Raw genomic sequence first — 19,295 nt, 5'->3', positions numbered from 1 at the left:
TTTTTTAATGTGTAGGGCCCTAAACTCAAAGTGGGGCAGCTAGTAGTGAACCCCCAGCTGGGCAGGGATTTCTAGGATTCCCCACCCAGAATTGCCAGTATTTCCTGCCCATATGGGGGCTCACTACTAGCTGCCCACCGGCAGAGCGGGAGGGGGCTGGGACCTGCCCCTCTCCTGCAGCTCTTTCCAAGTCCCCTGCCCCAATCGGGGAGCTGGGGTCAGGAGGTCCCTGCTGCTGGGGCAGGGGATCATTATCCCTGCTCTGGGAGCAGGGAGCAATGTACCAGCCCTGGCCAAGAAACAGCTTTCTCCTGGCCCAGTGCTCCTTCCCAGCCCCTGGGCTAGTACCTAAAGCTCCTCCTGGTAACAGCAGGGCCCCATTGCAGGGACCCAGGAAGTGGGAGCTGTTTCCTGTCATTAATAGCATATCTGCTCTCGCTTCTTTGCACGTGTAGATGCCTGCCCAGAAGCGTTTACTCCTGAGTAGTTTACTCGTGAGTAAACTGCTCCTGGATCTAATGCATGTGTAAACATACCCAGTGAGCATGATAATCTAGCCAGTTTTGTACAACGCTACAGAATTTTTATCTAGTCTGCATTTCCTTAATTCAGCATAATTCACAACCAAGAGAAAATGGAATGGAATTCATACTCGGACATCATTTTGCCTAACGTACAAAACTGTTTATAGAACGGTTACATTAACAGACATAATATAGACTCCTGATATAGTGCAATGTTATGGTATTTCACATAAACCACCAGAAGTTCAGCAGCTAACACATTATTACAGAAGAGGATGACGTGTAAAGGAGGGTAACCAGGTGAACCCAGTTCCAAGTTGAGCACATTTTAATGATGCACAGATAGCTTTGTGCAGACACTAACACGCTGCACAGAATAGCTCAGTGAAGTTCCTCTGCTCAGTCCAGTCCAGTTTCTCCTTCCAGTCTATCCCCACAAGCTCTTTATCCTGATGGATCTTATGCATTGTGGTGCAATGCTCCAACACGTAACAGGAGCAAGCTACTTAAGCCTTCGATGTGGTCTCAATTGATCAGCCACTTCTCAAAGTCCCACAGCCCCTCTGGAGACACTGTAGTTCATAAGAGATCACAGGCATTGGACTGCAGCTTGATCCAAAGTAAAAGACATACAGCTCTTCCATAGGATCCAAAAGTTGTGTGATATTAGGGAACAGCTCTCAAGAAGCAACATTTCCCCATAGGCAGCAGTCTATGTCCAATTCTAACAACATCACATCCTGCAGGCACATTCAGCTACATTCAAGAGAGATTCTACCTGAGAAATGTCTCCCTCTCAAATCTATAAAAGGTGCCACAGAGCTCAGTTTGTGCCTTTACTTAGCAACAGGCTCCCAGTGTAGAAAAGAGGACTGATGCTCTTTTGAAAGAACATTTCTTCAGTCCTTTTGTGGTCCTCTGCCCATCTAGGGCTAGTTGGTATCCAGAACACAGGTCAGCATAAGAATTCTTAATGGGGAATGATATTCACTTGTAAGTGGCCCATGCAGAGCTCCACTCATCCATTCACTGCCTCTTTGAAGCGTCCATGGCATAACAGCTTCAGAACGGAGCACAGGACCATTATGGCTGTAGCTTTCAGCTTCACATTGATAACTCAATCTCCTAAAAAGCTTAGGCACAGAAAGGCAATTCGCACTTGTTAAATATTGAAATGTATTTCAGCTGCTAAAGGCAATGCCATTGCATTCTAGCTTGTAGTGATTAACCCTCCTTCCCTGACTCCTAGACAGGGCTAATCATCCCTATATTGTGCCAAGTATGGCCGCATATGTCCATCGAAAACCACCTGTGCATCTTTATTTGAGGTAGCCCCAATTGCTTCCATTGTTTTCATTGCACAGAAATTGCAATTCCAAGATGTAACCCCCCTGTTTCCTGTGGCACTTTGGGCATTTCTACATATGAAAGCGCCACAGCACTGGGCGCCTTGAAAAATGCCTGGTGCTGTGTCACTTGCAGTTTTATAAGCGGCAAAATACACGTCAGCGCACAGAAAATGATGGCGGTCCCCTTTTGAACTAAAACACATAGAAGGTGTTTTAGTTCAAAAGCACACTGCCACCATTTTCACCTCACTGACGTGCATTTTGTGACTTATACAAATGCAAATGATGCAGCACTGTGCATGTCAGCTCGTGTGCAGAACAGATTAATTGGGTTGATTAACTGGGCCTAACAAGATCCAGCACGTCCAGGCACAAAAATGTATGTATAAATGCCACTGAACTCCAGAGCTGTTTGACAATCACTTTTGTTCAGAATCAGACCTTGAAAAGTTCAGAAGATAAAGAACAATGCTTAGCTGCTACCCCATGTTGTTTTACTTAGCCAGTGATTCTCAGCTAGGGTGCTGAGGCACCCTGGGGCGCCTTGAGATCCTCTCTCTTGGGGTGCCATGGTGTGCCATGAAACATTAGCCCTGTTATGTGCACAAACACGATTCACAAGATAAACCCAGAGATTTCAAATAGGAATCCCTAGTGTCAAAAAACATCCTGACCTGTTGAGGTCTGAGTTCTTTGCAACAGAAGAATTGCTCTATTCTTTTCCTGTAGTCAAAAAAGAGTGAAAACTAAAAGCTGGCATTTTCAGAGGTCCTCAAGTTTAAAAAGGTTGAGAACTACTGTACTAGGATGAAACTTTTTCTGTCTTACTATGCAGAAGCTTCACTGCTGTCCTGCCAAGTCTAGAGTTTATGCTGCTTGTCAAGAGCTTATGCAAGATGCTGCTTAAGGTGGGTAACAACATGGGGAGAGTGATTCTGTGCATCTTTCATAGCAAGGAGATGATGGTTCAAGTTGAAGACTGCATTCAGGTAGAAGTTTTGCAGCTCCTCTATGACTCTCATTGTGACTATGGCACTTAACTATTTCAGATAATAAGAAAGGCAATCAGTCCTTCAGACCATGACAGAAGACGGTGCAGAGTCCGTGCAGCAGACAGCAAGTGAGATCTGTACTGCAATCAGCACCATTATCCTTTACATCATTTGTTTTGGTTATTTGATTAATCTCCTGCCTTGCTGGACACAATGGTTTTTTGTTTCTCTGGCAAGCTGGACATGGATGGCTGCTCTTATTGAAAAGAGCTTGTACTTTATTTGGTTAGCTGGGCTTATATATTCCCATGCTTGTGAACGTGCCAGGCAGGACACACTATAATCAATTATATAAGCTTAAAAAGGAAAATTACATTTTAAAATTGATGTGGGCAGGCCTAATGTAACACAGTTGTTGCAACCTAGATGAGCTTCTCAAACTGGACACTCACCAGGCAGTCACACTGGCTTCACACCTTTGAATCCATACACCCTTGACTTGCTTGGGTGTAGCAAAATTTAGGCATTACCCATGAGCACACACTCCAGGTGCAGGCCCTATCTGCGACATCCCTCTTAGCCGCAGGGACCCCATGGTCTAATTGCCTAGGTCCTGAATCAATGCCAACTCCCCTGATCTTCCATAGCAGCTACTGTCTATATTTAAGGTTCCATGAAACTGCTGAGCTTCTGGTTACTGCTTCCCTCTTTGGGGACTGTGTGGCAGTGGCAACTAGTAACACAGACACGCAAAATAAAAGGGATTTCTAAACACATGCACACTACTCAGATGAAGCTCAACATCTGCAAAGATCCATGCAGAAAGTAACAAACCAATGCACGCAACTCTCCCGCAGCACTCCTGGCACTCCGCTCCTCCACTCCTCCTGCCCAGTCGTGCCTTCTTGTTCTGCTTGTCTTTTTACAACTTTTTATGATCCTCTCTTACATGGGCCTACTGGGCTTCAAAGGCCTCCTCAGGTGTTTAAAGTTCTCCCATCAGAACATGGGTTGTTTTATTACCTCGCATCTCAAGTGCAGACCCCACCCCTACTCAAAAAATCCCAGTTTCTTGAAGCATAGTAATCGATTCACTACATGGTCAAAAGTCCACGGTGTTCAGATGCTAGTGAACCTTATTCCTGTACGATATGTACATGTATATGATGCAGTTCCTCTTAGCAAGCCATTAGAGCATAACTGGAGTCCATAAAGTTAAATTATAATTATTAACTGTTACGTAGACACAGATGATGTGTTACAATGACCATACATTTACAACCATAGGGGTCCTGTGGAACATAATGTTTCTTTCATTAAAAAGCATGGTACATGAAAGACATCAAGCAAAATAAAGTCTCTTCCTCTGACTAAGGTGAAAACAGTGAAAGAAAGCGAGTAAGAAAGTACTGACTTTATTTCTAGAATATTATTCAGCTACTAAATACCTATGTGAACTATAAAGTGCTAGCACAACATGGTAGCTGGTTAACAAGGGAGAGAGATCTAGAGGACAGGCTGGGTACAACTGAATTTTAGATTTTGTCACTTGCAAGATTTTACAAACTAGCTCTTGAGTAAATCCTATGATTTTATTCCTGGACAGACAGTGGGCTGGAAAAAGCACTTCTCAAGCTCTGTCATACTGTATTTCTACACACACTCCACTTCAGATTCAAATCAGAATACTTAGTGTTAGCTTCCATTCAACACATCTACACGAGATGCTAGCTACACCGTAGCCTAACGATACTGCGCAGTAGCGTGCTGGGCAAAAGCCGTGCTAATACACTACTGCACAGTAATATTAAGCTACTGCACAGTAAGCATCACTAAAACCCATGCACTGGCACTACTGCATAGTAGTGCAAGTTACTGTGCATTGATTTAGTACTTGGTTATCCAAGTACTAAAATTTAATGTGCAGTAACTATGGCACATTAATGAACGTGTAGACACGCCCATTGCGCTTCAAAGGGAACAACATTAAGGCGCTCTTAAGGAGGTGCCTTACAAGTTGGCATAATGAACTTCAGGCTGCTGCTGAAATAACTATGTAATATTTCCCCTCCAAGAAACTTTAGGCCAGGAATAGTAGAAAACCTAAAAACAATTAGCAACTTTTAAGACAACAACTGATGACACCCCCCTCTCCCCTCCCCTCTCACAGCTCATGCTTTAAAGGGGGAAGCACAGACTTAGTTTTAAGCCCAGTACTTCACTTGAGATCATTTGAGTTTACAGAGGCAAATATAAAAAGTCCCCTCAAAGAAAGGGAGCATTATTTACCAAATACCTCAGTAGAGTATCTGGTCCACCTACTGCTTCTCAGGAAAATAATGAAAGTCCTGTAGAATAAGCATGTTATGGCTCATACACTATATCATGAGGGATTTTTGGTGCTGAATGCTGTTCACTAATGCTGTTCATTTTTCTTCTTCTCTCATGGTAGCTGCTGAACATGCCTTTAATCTTCCACTTGGTGACCTCTTGCTCCATCTTATTTGCAGAAGCCTGGTAAATGACTACAACATTTTTGGGAGAAGCAGGGTCACACCATCCCTGCCATAACGTAGTATTGTAATAGTTTTGTCTGTTGTCCTAATTTTTTTTAATTTAATGTTATTTTGTTCTCTTAAAGGTCAAAAGGAACTGCAACTCACACTGCTATCCAAGGTGCATTAGTGACTGAAAAATGTCCCCAAGGATTAGACTTTATGTGTATATACAGACAGGAGAAGGTTCTTTCTAGAAAAGAATCAGGCCTTGGGGAAAAAAAAGGACCACCTTTGTGTCCTGTGTTTGTAGCCCCTAGAACAGTAGAGTTCTGGCTTATAGGTGACATATTCCAGAATTTCCATTAAAAATGGAAAAAGTGGGCAAAATCTTCAATGAGTATAGATTGGCATGGCTCTATTGGCTACTTCTGAAACCACATTTTTAAGCAGAATTTGTGGTACACAGTACTGAAATATTCCAGACAGAGAATGAGAATTCCCTAACGATAGTACCTGATACCATAGCAAAAGAGTCAACCATCTACACAAAATTTGAGTCCAAAATTTCAAAGTTTCATAGTTGGTAGGGTCGGAAGGGACCTGCACAGATCATCAAGTCCAACCCCCTGCCATGGGCAGGTAAGAGTACTGGGGTCAAACGACCCCGGCTAGGTGATTGTCTAGCCTCATTTTGAAGACCCCCAGGGTAGGAGCAATCACCACCTCCCTTGGAAGTTGGTTCCAGATCCTAGCTCCTAGATCCAGATCCTTGACTATGAAGTAGTACCTCCTGATAGCTAGCCTGAATCTACTCTCAGTCAACTTATGGCCGTTATTCCTCATTACTTCCGGTAGTGCTCGGGGGAACAGGGACTCTCCCATAGCCTGCTGGTCCCCCTTGGCCAGTTTGTAGACGGCCACCAGATCCCTTCTCAGCCTTCTTTTGTGGAGGCTGAACAGGTTCAGGTCCCATAGCCTCTGCTCGTAGGGCCTTCCTTACTGCCTCCTGATCGTGTGAGTGGCCCTCCTCTGGACCCTCTCGATGCTGGCCACATCCCTCCTGAAGTGTGGCACCCAGAACTGGACGCAGTACTCCAACTGTGGCCTGACCAGTGTCGCATAGAGGGGGAGGGTCACCTCCATGGACCTGCTCGTGAAGCATCTGTGGATGCATGACAAGGTACTTGTCTTCCTGACCGCATCCCCACATTGGCAGCCCATGTTCATTTTGGACTCAATAGTGACTCCAAGATCCTTTTCTGCCTCTGTGCTGATGAGAAGGGAGTTCCCCAGCCTGTACGTAAGCTGCTAGTTCTTCCTCCCTAGGTGCAGTACCCTGCACTTGTCAGTATTGAAGCTCATCCTGTTCTCATCTGCCCACCCCTGTAACCTGTTTAGGTCTAGTTGCAGCCTGTCCCTCTACTCCAGCATGCCCACTTCTCCCCACATCTTAGTGTCATCCATGAATTTGAACAAGGTGCTTTTCACCCCCTCGTCCAAGTCACTGATGAAGATGTTGAACAGTGCGGGCCCGAAGACCAAGCCCTGGGGGACCCCACTGCCCACATCCTTCTAGGTTGAAAAAGACCTATCCACCACCACTCTCTGGGTGCAACCCTCCAGCCAATTTGTAACCCATCTGCCTGTGTAGGTGTCGACACCACAGTTGCCTAATTTTTTAATGAGGATGGGGTGAGAGACAGTGTCAAAGGCCTTCATAAAGTCCAGAAAGACTATGTCCACCGCGACACCTACATCCAAGGATTTTGTGACCTGGTCTTAGAAGGCCACCAGGTTGGTCTGACAGGACCTGCGTCGAATGAACCCATGTTGGTTGCCCCTAAGCATGATCCCCACTGCTGGTCCCTTGCAGATGTGCTCCTGGATAATTTTCTCAAAGAGGTTCCCCAGGAACAAAGTAAGCCTGTAGTTTCCAGGGTGAATAGAAACCATGGTTCTTCCCTGGCATTAATTGGACTTGTGAAGCTAAACTCTTACAGAATGCCCTGAAGAGTGAGGGTGACATGACAGTTGAACCATTCCAAGAATGTCACTGACTGGAAACCAGATCATAACTGTCCTGGGTCAGAGCTGTCCTCATGTATAATGCTAAGGGCTTTAAGCAGAACCCTCACATTTTAGGCACTGCAGTGATAAAAGACTTCCAGCAGAGGGGTGGCAATGAATGGACACCTCAAATGTAATTTTCTGTTCCCCATCCTTGCTAACACTGAGTTCAATAAAGATCCAGTCCTGCATATTACTGAAATCTGTGTGATGGTACCCTGACTGGAGTGCCTGGTGGGGAAGGGGGGTAGTTGGGAAAGGGGGCTGGATCCTTGCTTTTGGGTTCCCTGGAGCTGGGTGTCTAGAACCAACAGAGCTATTGTAATTTTTAAAAAGCATTTTCCCCCAAAGCCACAAAGTTTACTTTGATTCCAGAAAATGGACCATGATTTGGTGCATCCCAAGCTGATTTGGAAGTGGAAGAGTTGTCCAAGTGATAGGAGTGGAGCTGTGTGGACTGTGTTTCTGTGTGCCTGATTTTAAGGATCTGATCAGTAGGGCTGCATGAAGCTTCGGTCCCCAATTTGATTCAGCAGAGATTTGGCCCAATTCGGTGGCCGAGTCTCCGAATATGAATTGAATCAGAGGACCCTTTAATCTCTCTGAATTGAATCAGAACCCTCCAAATCGATTCAGAGAGATCCAGAGATTCAGACATAGACACAGCTTTAGATGTTTTTTCTACATACCTTTAGGTAGCAGGTGGATCTACCTAGTAGGTGGCTCTGTGGCGCAATGGATAGCGCATTGGACTTCTAGAGGGTGAAGGGATTCGAAGGCTCTGGGTTGGAGTCACACTTTTTTCTTGCTGGGGTCACTTGCTGATTTCTTGCCTGGGATAGGGGGGCTGGACCCGATAATCTCATGAGGTCCCTTCCAGCCCCTAATGTCTATGAAATCTATGGATGCTGGGGCACATAGAGTGAAGCACTTCTGGTCCATTTCAGGGTTTGCTGCCAAGCACGTGGAGGGCCACCCCATACTCCTGTGGGATGCTCCATGTGCCCCAGCATCACAGCATTCACAAGCCACGCTGGTACCTCGAGGTATGTAGAAAAACATTTAAAGCTGTGTCTATGTCTGAATTGCTGATTCTCTGAATCAGCATCGAATCTTCAGACTCAGATTTGACTGAATCAAATCAGGGACAGTGATCCAAATCAACGAATCGAATCACTGTCCCTGATTTGGGCTGAATCCGAATCTGAATCAAATATGGCCCACTTCGCACACCCCTACTGGTCAGCTTCCTTTCATTGGCTGACACTGGAGTCCTTGGGATACTTGTGGCCTTTAAACTAGTTTAAGTGTTTTGTCTGTCCTCACCCTGAGTGCCCTGGGGTCTCATTAATACTGAATGTACTTAAAAGTTTACCCTTATATCCTCCTACAGTTTCTACTTATTGCAAGGGAATTATGCAATTATATCTAGCATAGAATTTAGCTAATTGAATTGAATATCAATTCTTCCAGACACTGAGAATCAGTCTCATCTCACTGAAAGCAATGGAATCAGATGCAAACCAAGTGAAAAAGGAGCTACAGACCTCAAAAGTCTATAAAAAATTACTGAAAAGATTTACATTCAGCACCTTAATTTCTAAGCAAGAGTCTTTATGACCCAAAGCTGAGAGGGAGCAATTTGACAGCTTTTCATTTCAAATGATTAATAGAAGCAACAACTTAGATTAGACTGGTCTTATTTCTGCCTGTATCCTTTCTTCTCACTCTCTCTCACTGTGCATTTCATAATCCTTTTGTTAAGCGAAGGTTATAAAAAAGAAAGAGATTCAATAGAGCCTAGTTTTTCAGAAAAAAAGAAAACCCTCCCTCTGCTTGTGAGCAAACCTTCCCATTTCTTCTGTCAAACATCATTCCAAAAAAATAACCCCATAACTATAACACAAAAGCAGTGAATTGGTATTTTCAATCTTTCTTTTAAATGACTTCCCATTTGTCCTCTCTTCTGTTCCTGCTCCTGAGAACAGTCAGGCCCACAGCTTTGAACATTTTGCAGGCTCCTCTCCTTAACCACAAATATCTAAGCATCTCATACAGCACTGGGATTCAGATCTGTGCTCTGAAGAGGTGTGGCCAAATGCTCTGTTGCCTAGCAGGAATTGGGTATAATGTAATGGGACAAACATCAACAAAAGAAGGAAGAAACCCAAATACCAGGAAGAGCTTCTAAATAGTGAGGACTGTTATGGGCTAACCTAAGGGAAGTGGTAGAATCCAGATTGCTTTGGGTATTTAAAACTGGATACAAAACTCCTAGGGACAGACATTCAAAAATCCTGAGCCTGAACTGATTCAATTTTTGCAAGTTAGCCTAACCTGCCTAGGCTAAGTCAGTATGTAACTGCAAAGATATGCCCTCCAGACTGAAAAAATGCAGGCACGTGCCTACAGTGGCTCAGGCTAGAAGCTGGGGGCACTAGAGCAGCCTTCCCTTCCTTTCCACAATGCTGAGCTCAGTGGGGATGTGGCCAGGCCCTAGCAGGAGGCTCTGATTAGGGAGGGGTTCTCGACCTCACTGGTCAGTGAGGGAGTCAGCAGGGGTTCACACAGCATTTATCACTCCATCACTAAAACAAATGGATCGCTCATTAGTTCAAACTCTTCTTAAGCAACTTGTTCCAAGGAAGGAGGGACATCACGAACTACCTGTTGATTAGCTCCAAGGATCCCTAAGCCTGTCCAGTCTCCCTTCATCCAGTCTCCCACAGGGGGACTGGCAAGCCAGGCAGACACCTGCAGTCTCTGCCAAAGCTCCAGCCAGGGAGTAGAGGGGAGTGGCCAGCCCTTCTGTAGAGCAGAGAGCCTTGCCCAGCCTGTAGATCATGCCAGGATGTTGGGGGACTCTGGTTTAACTTAAACCAGCAAGGGGTCTGGGACAGACATTGCATAAGCCAGTTTGACTCAAATCAGTTAAGTCTGATACTACATTCAACCAGGTTTATCTCAAACCAGTTTCAGCCACTTTCAAACCAGTTTATGTGTAATGTCTGTCCCTCATCCTGAGGATAGGCAGAAGCAGTCTCTTTCCTTTTCTGAAAGGCCATCTCTCTCTCTGGAGGCCTACAGTACTCACTCTTCTCTAGGAGATGCCATGGGATGGGGTGGACTGCCTCAGGAAGCTTGGTTCTTTCCCCTTTGATGAGATTCTAGTCATGGTACCTACAAAAGCATCCTGCCCAGGACAGACAGGAAAGGGCATGTGGAAAACAGTCTTAGTTTGCTTTCCAGGTGCTGACATACAAAGTTTACAGGGACTGGAGAAAGCAAATATTTTGGATGATCCCTGCAATATGGTGAGTGAAACTGGATAAACATTATCAGATTTTGGGAAAGAACTAGCCTGGCGGGGTGTCAGGAGATTTATAAGCATAAAATAGACCCATGAGGTTTGTACACAAATCTCTGTAGCTTCAGCATATAACACTAGCTATTAGCTACAGAATCATAGGAAAATAAGGCTGGCAGTCAAGGAGTCATCTAGTCCAACCACTGCTCAAGTGGTTCATCATCACTGCCAAACCATTCCAGACAAGCATGCGTTTGCATTTAAAAACGTACAGTAATGGGGATCCCCTAGGTAATCTGTTTCAGTGCTTACCTATCCTCAGAGTTAGAATGTTCTTCCTAACATGTAACCTAAAATATCCCTTATTGCAATATAATGCTTAATAAAAAGGACTTCCCTTCAACTCCACCTGTGTGCCACATCACTTCTGGCCAACGAAATGCTCCCCACTGGCTCAACATTCATTGCAGTCTGACTGTAACTTCACTGGGACAGGCCCAAGCCACCTGCACGCCATTACAGGAGCTACAGTCAGTCTGAATGCCGCCTGACAGCCCCTAGAGCAGGGGCAAGCAATTATTTCAGGCAGAGGGCCACTTACTAAGTTTTAGCAAGCCATTGAGGGCTCCGTGACAGGCAGCCAGGGGCAGATAAATATTAATTTTTTTAATTTTGGGGGGGCCCCGTGGGCTGGATAGAATGGCCTGGCGGGCTGCATCTGGCCCTTGGGCTGCATTTTGCCCACCCATGCCCTAGAGTGAGACTCTTAGGAGGCATAGGCAGAATACGCTCATTTGTGAAATCCCAGACGCCAAAACTCCTTTGCAGCAGAGATTAGGATGAGGCGGGCAAAATATGGCCCGTGGGCCGGATGCGGCCTGCCAGATGACTCTATCCAGCCCGCGGCACCCCTAAAAAATTTAGTAAATTAATATTTATGTGCTCCTGGCTGCCTGTCAAAGATGACAGGGCAGTAGGACTCATGGGAAGCCAGCAGGACCGAGCAGCCCAGGCCTGCCCCACCACCAGCCATTTCTCTGCTTTCCTGTCCCCACACTGCTCCGGCACCTCGTGGCTCCTGGCTGTATCGCCGGACTGCAGAAGCATGGAGCTGCACCAGTGTGTATGCATCTGTGTGTGTGATTGTGTGTCCCCCACAAAGCTATACCCACCCCCATGCCCCCACTGCCCCACAATATCCAAGTGTAAGACTTAATTTTAAGCTATTATATTGTTAAGACATTAGATATCAACTTATCTGGGAATTACACACTGTGTGTACACACACATAGCTGGGCAGCTGCCTGGCCCATATGCAGCTGCCTGGCCTAAGGCTGGATAGGCATCTGGCTGAGGTCATCTTACCCCAGCACTTTTTCCTGCCTAGACAGGGTGTTGGACTTGATGATCTGTTGAGGTCCTTTCCAACCCTAACATCTGTGAATCTATGAGTCACCTCTATGTGCACTACACAAACACATGTAAACAGGACAAAAATATTTTTTGAAATCAATTAATGAATGTTGTAGGTGTTCACTTTTTAGAATATAATTTGTATTTTTCTGTTCCGAGATGGCAAAACCCCCTGCTGAAAGGAGTACTTTTGGGGGAAGGGGAGGGACTTCTGGTGGCAAAGGTCAGGGGCTAGGGGGCGGGACGTCCAGTCACAGGATGGTGACCAGGGGGTGGGGCAGAGCTACCCATGCAGACCTGAACAGCTTGCTAGAACTCGGTAAGTGGCCCTCTAGCTGAAATAACTATGCACTCCTAGATTAGGAGGAGGCTGAGATTCACCACATCGTGGCTCACTGAAAGACTCCTCATTCACATAGGGAAGGCTTCCCACATCCAGCAGTAGCAAAAAGACCTTTTTTTAGCCTCTGAGATGAGAGTGCCAACAGCAGTGTGCTTGAACATCAATTGTAATGTAGAGACCTGGTGTCATGTATCTGCTGTTCCCCGTGGTATGCTGTAAGGCCTGTCTTCCAGTTCTGGAAGAATGAATTAGTTGTCATAGGTAGCAGCAGACTTCATTAGATCTCTCAAAGTTCATGTCTCTCTGAACTAGCTAAGCTTCAAGGTGACACCTTTCCCTCCCTTCTGCCTGACTTCAGACTAAACATGGCTAACTACCTCTCCCTAGTATTCGGAGAAATGGTATGTGGGTGGAAGTGGGGGGAGGGGGACGAAGGGAGGGATGAATAGACAACATTTTCAAATTTTAGTATGTAAACTTAGGCCCCTAAATAAAGTAAAGTACTCAATTTCTGAGACCTTGAACTCCAGTGGTTGCCACTCACGTCAGTGGGAGCTGCTGGTACTTATAGCATGAAACTCAGGACAACTAATCAAGTGCTTCACAATAGGCTTAGGTGCCAGCGGTTGAAGTTTTTCACCAAGTCCCCCAAGCAAACTACTTAAATTACACTGGTGCCTGTCCCCAGTGACCACCAAGGCACATGAAAATAAAAATACCAGATGCCCAGCAGAAGTGGCTACAAGCGAAATGCTGAGAAACGTTGCAGTGAATCATTGAGAATACTCAAGGGTAGTTTCCCAGGACATGCAGATGAGTATTGGGGGGTGGGACAAACATTTATGTAGAAGACTACATAAAACTAGGCAGTGGATTAGTAAAAAGCTGAATATGATTATCAACTGCAAGATACTCTCTGCCTGTGGCTGTGTTACTGGACTAGCCACTGTTTCCTAGGTCACATCACCCTGGATTCTCCCTGTCTTTGAGTACTCCAACTGGATTCTCCATCTTTTGCTGTCTTCAGCCCTGTTCTGCACTGGTACATTTGGAGACGGTGCTTGTTCTGGAAAATCTGTCCCCATGCCACTTCCTCTCCCACCCATACCATTTGGGATGGCAACATTTTATCCATTAGTTGGAATTTTGAACAAGTGGCCTCTTCTGCTGTAAACCTGATGCTGTATTATGAATTGGCCGTCTCCTCTGCACCAGACCATGAACACAGCCATAGTAGTTCCATAATACGCCTGAGCTCCCTCAGCCTGGAGAATGAGGAACTGAGCCAGGTGAACAGTTTTGCAAATTAATCTGACCCTTCTCCTTATAAAGGGAAGAGGGGCAGTCAGCACCTTTCTTAGGAGTTTTGCTGTCTTAGACAAACTGAAGTATCTAGGGAAACGAGAAAATATACAATAGTAAAGATGATGCTGACCTAAGCAAGTAGTTCTGCTGTTTTTTGTGGCACAGTCTTTTCCAATGAGAAATAAAACACTTTTGTGAGGGTCAGATACCAGATGGTAACTAAATTGCTTATCTGGCTTTACAAGAGTCTAAAGTTATTTCCAAGCCAGGGTCAAAATTTCAGTTTTGATTAAAAACACCAAAGAAGTCTCCAAGCCACTTATCTAATATGAGACATTTAGAAGCAATTTATGTGCTGACTTACATCCTTTCCTGCTTGCCCTGACTTGAGAAACTAATTTCAGGCAACCACATGTTTTTATTCAGAACTGTTCAAAAATATGCTGCAACTTGAGGTTGTGCATGCAAACAAATGCTGCTTTGGACCAATGACACAATAGTTCCTCTCTATGGGACTGCATAAAGTTACAGATTGAAGGACTGCAGAAAGGAGTCACTGACATAACTATAGCTGAATTACAAGAAAATGAATGACAAGAAAAGATTCCAGAGACCTAAATACTTGGCCAAAAGATGACAAAGGTGTATATGAGGAATTGAGGGTGAGGGACACCAGATCTACACAGCAAATGGACTTTCAAAGAAAACATTTTAGATTAAGGAAAGAAAACAAGTAACAAAAGCAAAGTTTCCAGGAGAGAGAGCATCCAGTGTAAGCCTCTCACCCAACAGCCTATGAGAGCAAAATGACCGTAGAACAGTGTCTGGCACCACAGAGTCCTTAGAGATGTAAAGGTCCAGTGTGCGCAAGGCAGAATTGCAGCAGTTACCCGACTGCACCACCCAGAAAAGAATTCGGAAAGTATATGCTCTGACTATGAACTATAGTGGTAGGAGGGGTATGATCAGAAACTTAAAACAGAGTTTAGAAGATTTTCCCCCTATTTCTCAGGTCGATATAAGAACACTGAGGCTGTGAAATTGTTCTGCAGGAGCATTGTTTTAGGGTACATCAGCCAAATTACATTGGACTGGCCTAGATAAAGAACAGTATATATTCTAGATGACAGTCCTGTAATAGCCAAAGGATGGCCTCTATGATCCAATAAGTCATTTCCCTCTCCAAACTCCACAATTGTATGAGTCAATGTGAATAAAAACTGGTTTTTTGCACCAATAATATTCACAGCATAGGTCTCTTTCATCTAAAGTGGCGGGGGGTGAGGGGGGGAGGGAAATCAAAATGCATATTAAAAACCAATGGCTGTGCTCGTAAATCAATCTACTGGGAATACGTTTTTCCTTTTTCTAGATATTTGGGAAAACTAGTCATGAAAAGAGATTTTAAGAAGTGCCTTGGGCAACAGAGAAACACAAAAAGCACTTTGCTGCTTCAGTGACACATTTAACATAAAAGAAATCTAAATGTGATCATTTCTCAGTCCAACAGTTTTTGACTTTGTAATGAACAAAAAAGAAGAAGAAATACTCCCTAAAAAAGCACCCAAGTCGTCATGTTTTGATCAGGTATCCAACAGCATTGGTGATTAATAGTGTCTGCTGCTGGCAATATTCAGCATTTAATTTCTGACTTTCCTGGCAAAATTCAGATAGTTCTCATCAGAAAAGTGCAGCACAAGTTATGCCAAAAAAGGTATTTCTTAATTTTCTTCCACTACAACAGCTGTCCTTTATTTTAGGCCCTATTTACTTCTGCCCACAAAACTGTTCCATGCTTGCTGATTTAACTAAGAATCACAAATGCTGATCCATGAAACTGAGGTACTGAGTGGTTTTTTACACTACAGAGTGACAGCTTATTGTTTAGCCGAGTCATTTTAACAGTTAAGTTTTGAGAAAGTCTAAAACTAGACATAATGACAGCGGCGCATCCGTTGGCTTAGGCATGGTTGCCGAGATGCCATTTAGCAAACCCGAACATTATCTCCGTGCAGTAAGGTAATTAGATGTACCTGTCAAGTATTTGACTCTCAAGGTTACAGTCATCTGATGAAACATTAAAGTAAAATCTACAGTGATTCATTTTGAAATGTTGACTAACTTACAGAATATGAACTTTTGCTACATGTCTGTATTACGCAGTGCGCACATACACATACACACACACGCACAGAGCTTGAATTTTCAAAGTCTTGTAATGCTACCTGTTCTTTTCCACGGCCAACAGCAGAATCCTTTTGTCTCTTTCCATGACAGCTGCCATTTTTCTCCTGCTCCACCACAGTGGAAAAGAGATTTCATGGTTTTCCACATGCAAAAAAATCAACCTCAGACTTTCAGTTAGGATGGCCCTGGCTCTGCATTAGGAGACAAACAAATTAAGAAAGGAACAACCTAAGGTCTCAGTGAGAGCGTGCAGGTTTTCTTTCTTCCCTCTCTCTTGAGGGCTGCTCTTGGAAACAAAATAGAAGCTGCCTCTAGAGACCTTTATGAAATAGCACTAGGATCTCTGGGGATTCACAGGAGTCATGGCCTCTCTATGGCTTCCCAGTGACAGAGATCCTGATTTAAGTTATTATATAATTATATGTACAGGAAACCCTCGTTATTTGTGGGTTCGACATTCGTGGTTTCAAATATTTGTGAATGCTCAACCCGCATTTTTAATACACTTTAAACACTTACTGGGGCTCCTTGGGAGCTCCGCGCTTACTGCTGCTGGACTTCCGCCGCCACCGCTGTGCCCCCCACAGCTGCCGGGGGTACCGCGTTCATGAATGCAGTGCCTTATTCACGGATTTCACCATTTGCAGGGGATACGAGAACGTATCCCCCACGAATGGCGAGGGTCGCCTGTATATATATTTGGGGTGGGATTTTTGAAAGAATTCAGGAAGACAACTGGCCAATAGCTTCAGTGGGAACAATATATCTGGAGGAAGAAATAGATAATCACTGAGTCCTTTGAGAAACCTACCCTAAATCATCACTTCACAATGCTCTATTTTGCTTTACTGGAAATAGGTGTCCCACTTCCTTCATTACCTCTGCCATCCCCATGGCTAGTAACCACTTTATCAGCCTCTTCTCTTGAAGAATCTCTTTGCTTTAGAAAATGCAAAGCCACTACGTGTGTTGCCACCAAATGTTGATGTGACTTGGACTTATATGTACCACATCCTGTTGTTCCTAGACTGGCAAGGGGCTGTGCTTTCACTGAAGTTGCCTGGAGACAAAAAAGAGAAACTGAGGAAAACCAGACCCTTCTCTTCCTAGCTGCGAGGAAACATGTGATCAAACCTTCCATCCCTACTGCTGAGATAGCGATTCTCAGTTTAGAAAGACCATTGCTTCTGCTCGTTGCCCACCCATTGTTTTCTCTAATGATTCACCATGTCATTTTCTTCATAACAAAATTGCTTCAGGCAGAAATAAACAAGATCGTCTTATTGGGGAACAAAAGAGAATCACAAGGGCATGCCAAAGCCATACCATCGCCTGTCAACAGGCCTGATGCAATGGCGTTAATATTTCAAACATTCACCTTGGCTCCAACACACAGCATATTCTTGTTCTTTCTTTTCTTAAAATGGATACCATATTTTCCATTTAACCCCACTTTTCCCACCAAAGCATCCTCCAGATGCAGAAATAACGACATGTTCAAATCCTAGAATACTAGGGCTGGAAGGGAACTCGTAAGGCCATCTAGTCTGGCCCCCTACTCAAGGCAAGATCGCCCCAGTCTAAACCGTTCCACAATAAAACCCTCCAAAGACAGGAATGAATTTGAGGTAAAAAAGATTTTAAAAGAATCACCGCAACAAGAAAACTCCAAAGCCAAACTTACAATAATTGTGTGCATCTTCAGAGCCCGTTGCCAGGTTTATTCGTTTTTCAGGCTTTTTGTCCCCTCTCTAGGTTACACAGAGCAGCTGGCAATGGGTGAAAGAAAGAGTTGGCGGAGGAAAGGCAGACAATAGTGCAGTATTCCCAGCTGAGCCCGTCACAAGTCTTCTTGGAACTGAGGAACAAAGTGGGCATCAAGTACAGGGCGAGATCGTCTGGGGTTTTGCTTGGGGTGGGGAGTAATGGAGTGGAGGAGAAAGAGGGGGGGTGTCCGCTTCACAGCTCTGCCAAGTGCATTCCCTTAGCAGCAAGGTGTTGGTTGCCAATGGCTACTAATGACTGAGAGCTTCTCTGCAGCAAGTTAAGCCATCAAGTTAATGGGAAAGTGTCTGAAAAGCAGAACAGGCATCTCAGTGGGAACCAGGCAGCAAGTGCCTTCTGGAACTGCTTGTTGATAAACTGAGAGTTATGTTTTGCTGATTGTTCCTATTTGTTCCAGTCCCATTTCCTCCAAGATGAAGTGGGACAGAGCAAATAAATGAGCCTCAGGGCTTTTCCTGACTGACTACAGTACGTGGCTTATTAGGGACAAGCAGAGCCACCTGCCCATGTTCTTTATTGGACCACTGAGGAGCAAAGGTCCTTTTGAAAGAAGCCCAGAAAGCTTCAGGCATGGGGCGGTAGCTGATTGCTGACAAGGGGCATGCCAGGCAAAAAAGTTCTGGAAACTCCTCTGTTCCCTTATGCTGTGCCATCTGGCCAGTACTTTTACCTTAAGGCAAATGCAACTTGTACATGTGTCTAGAGCAATGGCTGGGACCTATTTCAGTTCATCTAAATAACTATTAGCCCAGTTCATTATCTAGCTCAGTTATCTAGCAAGCATCTTCCCTACCACCCCTGCCCCAAAATGGCAAATACCATGTAAACACTGAAGGATGGGGACTCCTGGTTATCCCTGTTGCAATGATATATGTATGCTCTCATCATTATCAAGTCCGTGCTAGACTATTGTTATGTGCAGGCATCGATGCATATGGTGGAAGAAGCAGTCACTGTCCTGGTGATCTTAAGATCAAAAGTCTGGCCCTTAAGAAGTTGTGTAACACACAGAGATGAGGGACAGGCCAGGGGAGAGAACAGAACCATTCCTCCTCATGCCCTTGCGGGGCAGATTGGGGACCTCATGAGGACAGGACAGTTGTGGGGTGAAGGCAGGTTCATTCTCCATATAGTGAGTCCAGGAGGAGGGCTGATGCGGGGTGCGGGGGGGAGGGTGTATTCTGTGCCTGCTGAAGGAGAATACAGGTTTCCCTCACCAACCACGGCTTTGAGTATCCATGCTTAATATCCTATATACCATTTTGGCTACCATGGTACACAGTTTTGAGTAATCACAGATTTCCATGGCTGCATATCAGCCCGCCACCTGCTGTTTTTCCCATGGCTGCATATCAGCCTGCCACCTGCCATTTTCCCCATAAGCCTTTTGCCTTGCCAACCATGGTTTTGCCAACCACAGAAACTTTCAGGAATCTAACCCCAACGGTTGGCGAGGGAAACCTGTACTGCAGTGGGTTTGCTCATCCGGGAAAGTAGGCAGTGTATGGAGGACCTGCTCCACTCT

This window comes from Alligator sinensis, unplaced genomic scaffold, assembly GCF_000455745.1.
Source record: "Alligator sinensis unplaced genomic scaffold, ASM45574v1 scaffold599_1, whole genome shotgun sequence".
In the NCBI taxonomy this organism is placed as follows: domain Eukaryota; kingdom Metazoa; phylum Chordata; order Crocodylia; family Alligatoridae; genus Alligator; species Alligator sinensis.
The sequence above is the reverse complement of the archived record's forward strand: the minus strand, read 5'-3'. Positions refer to the sequence as shown.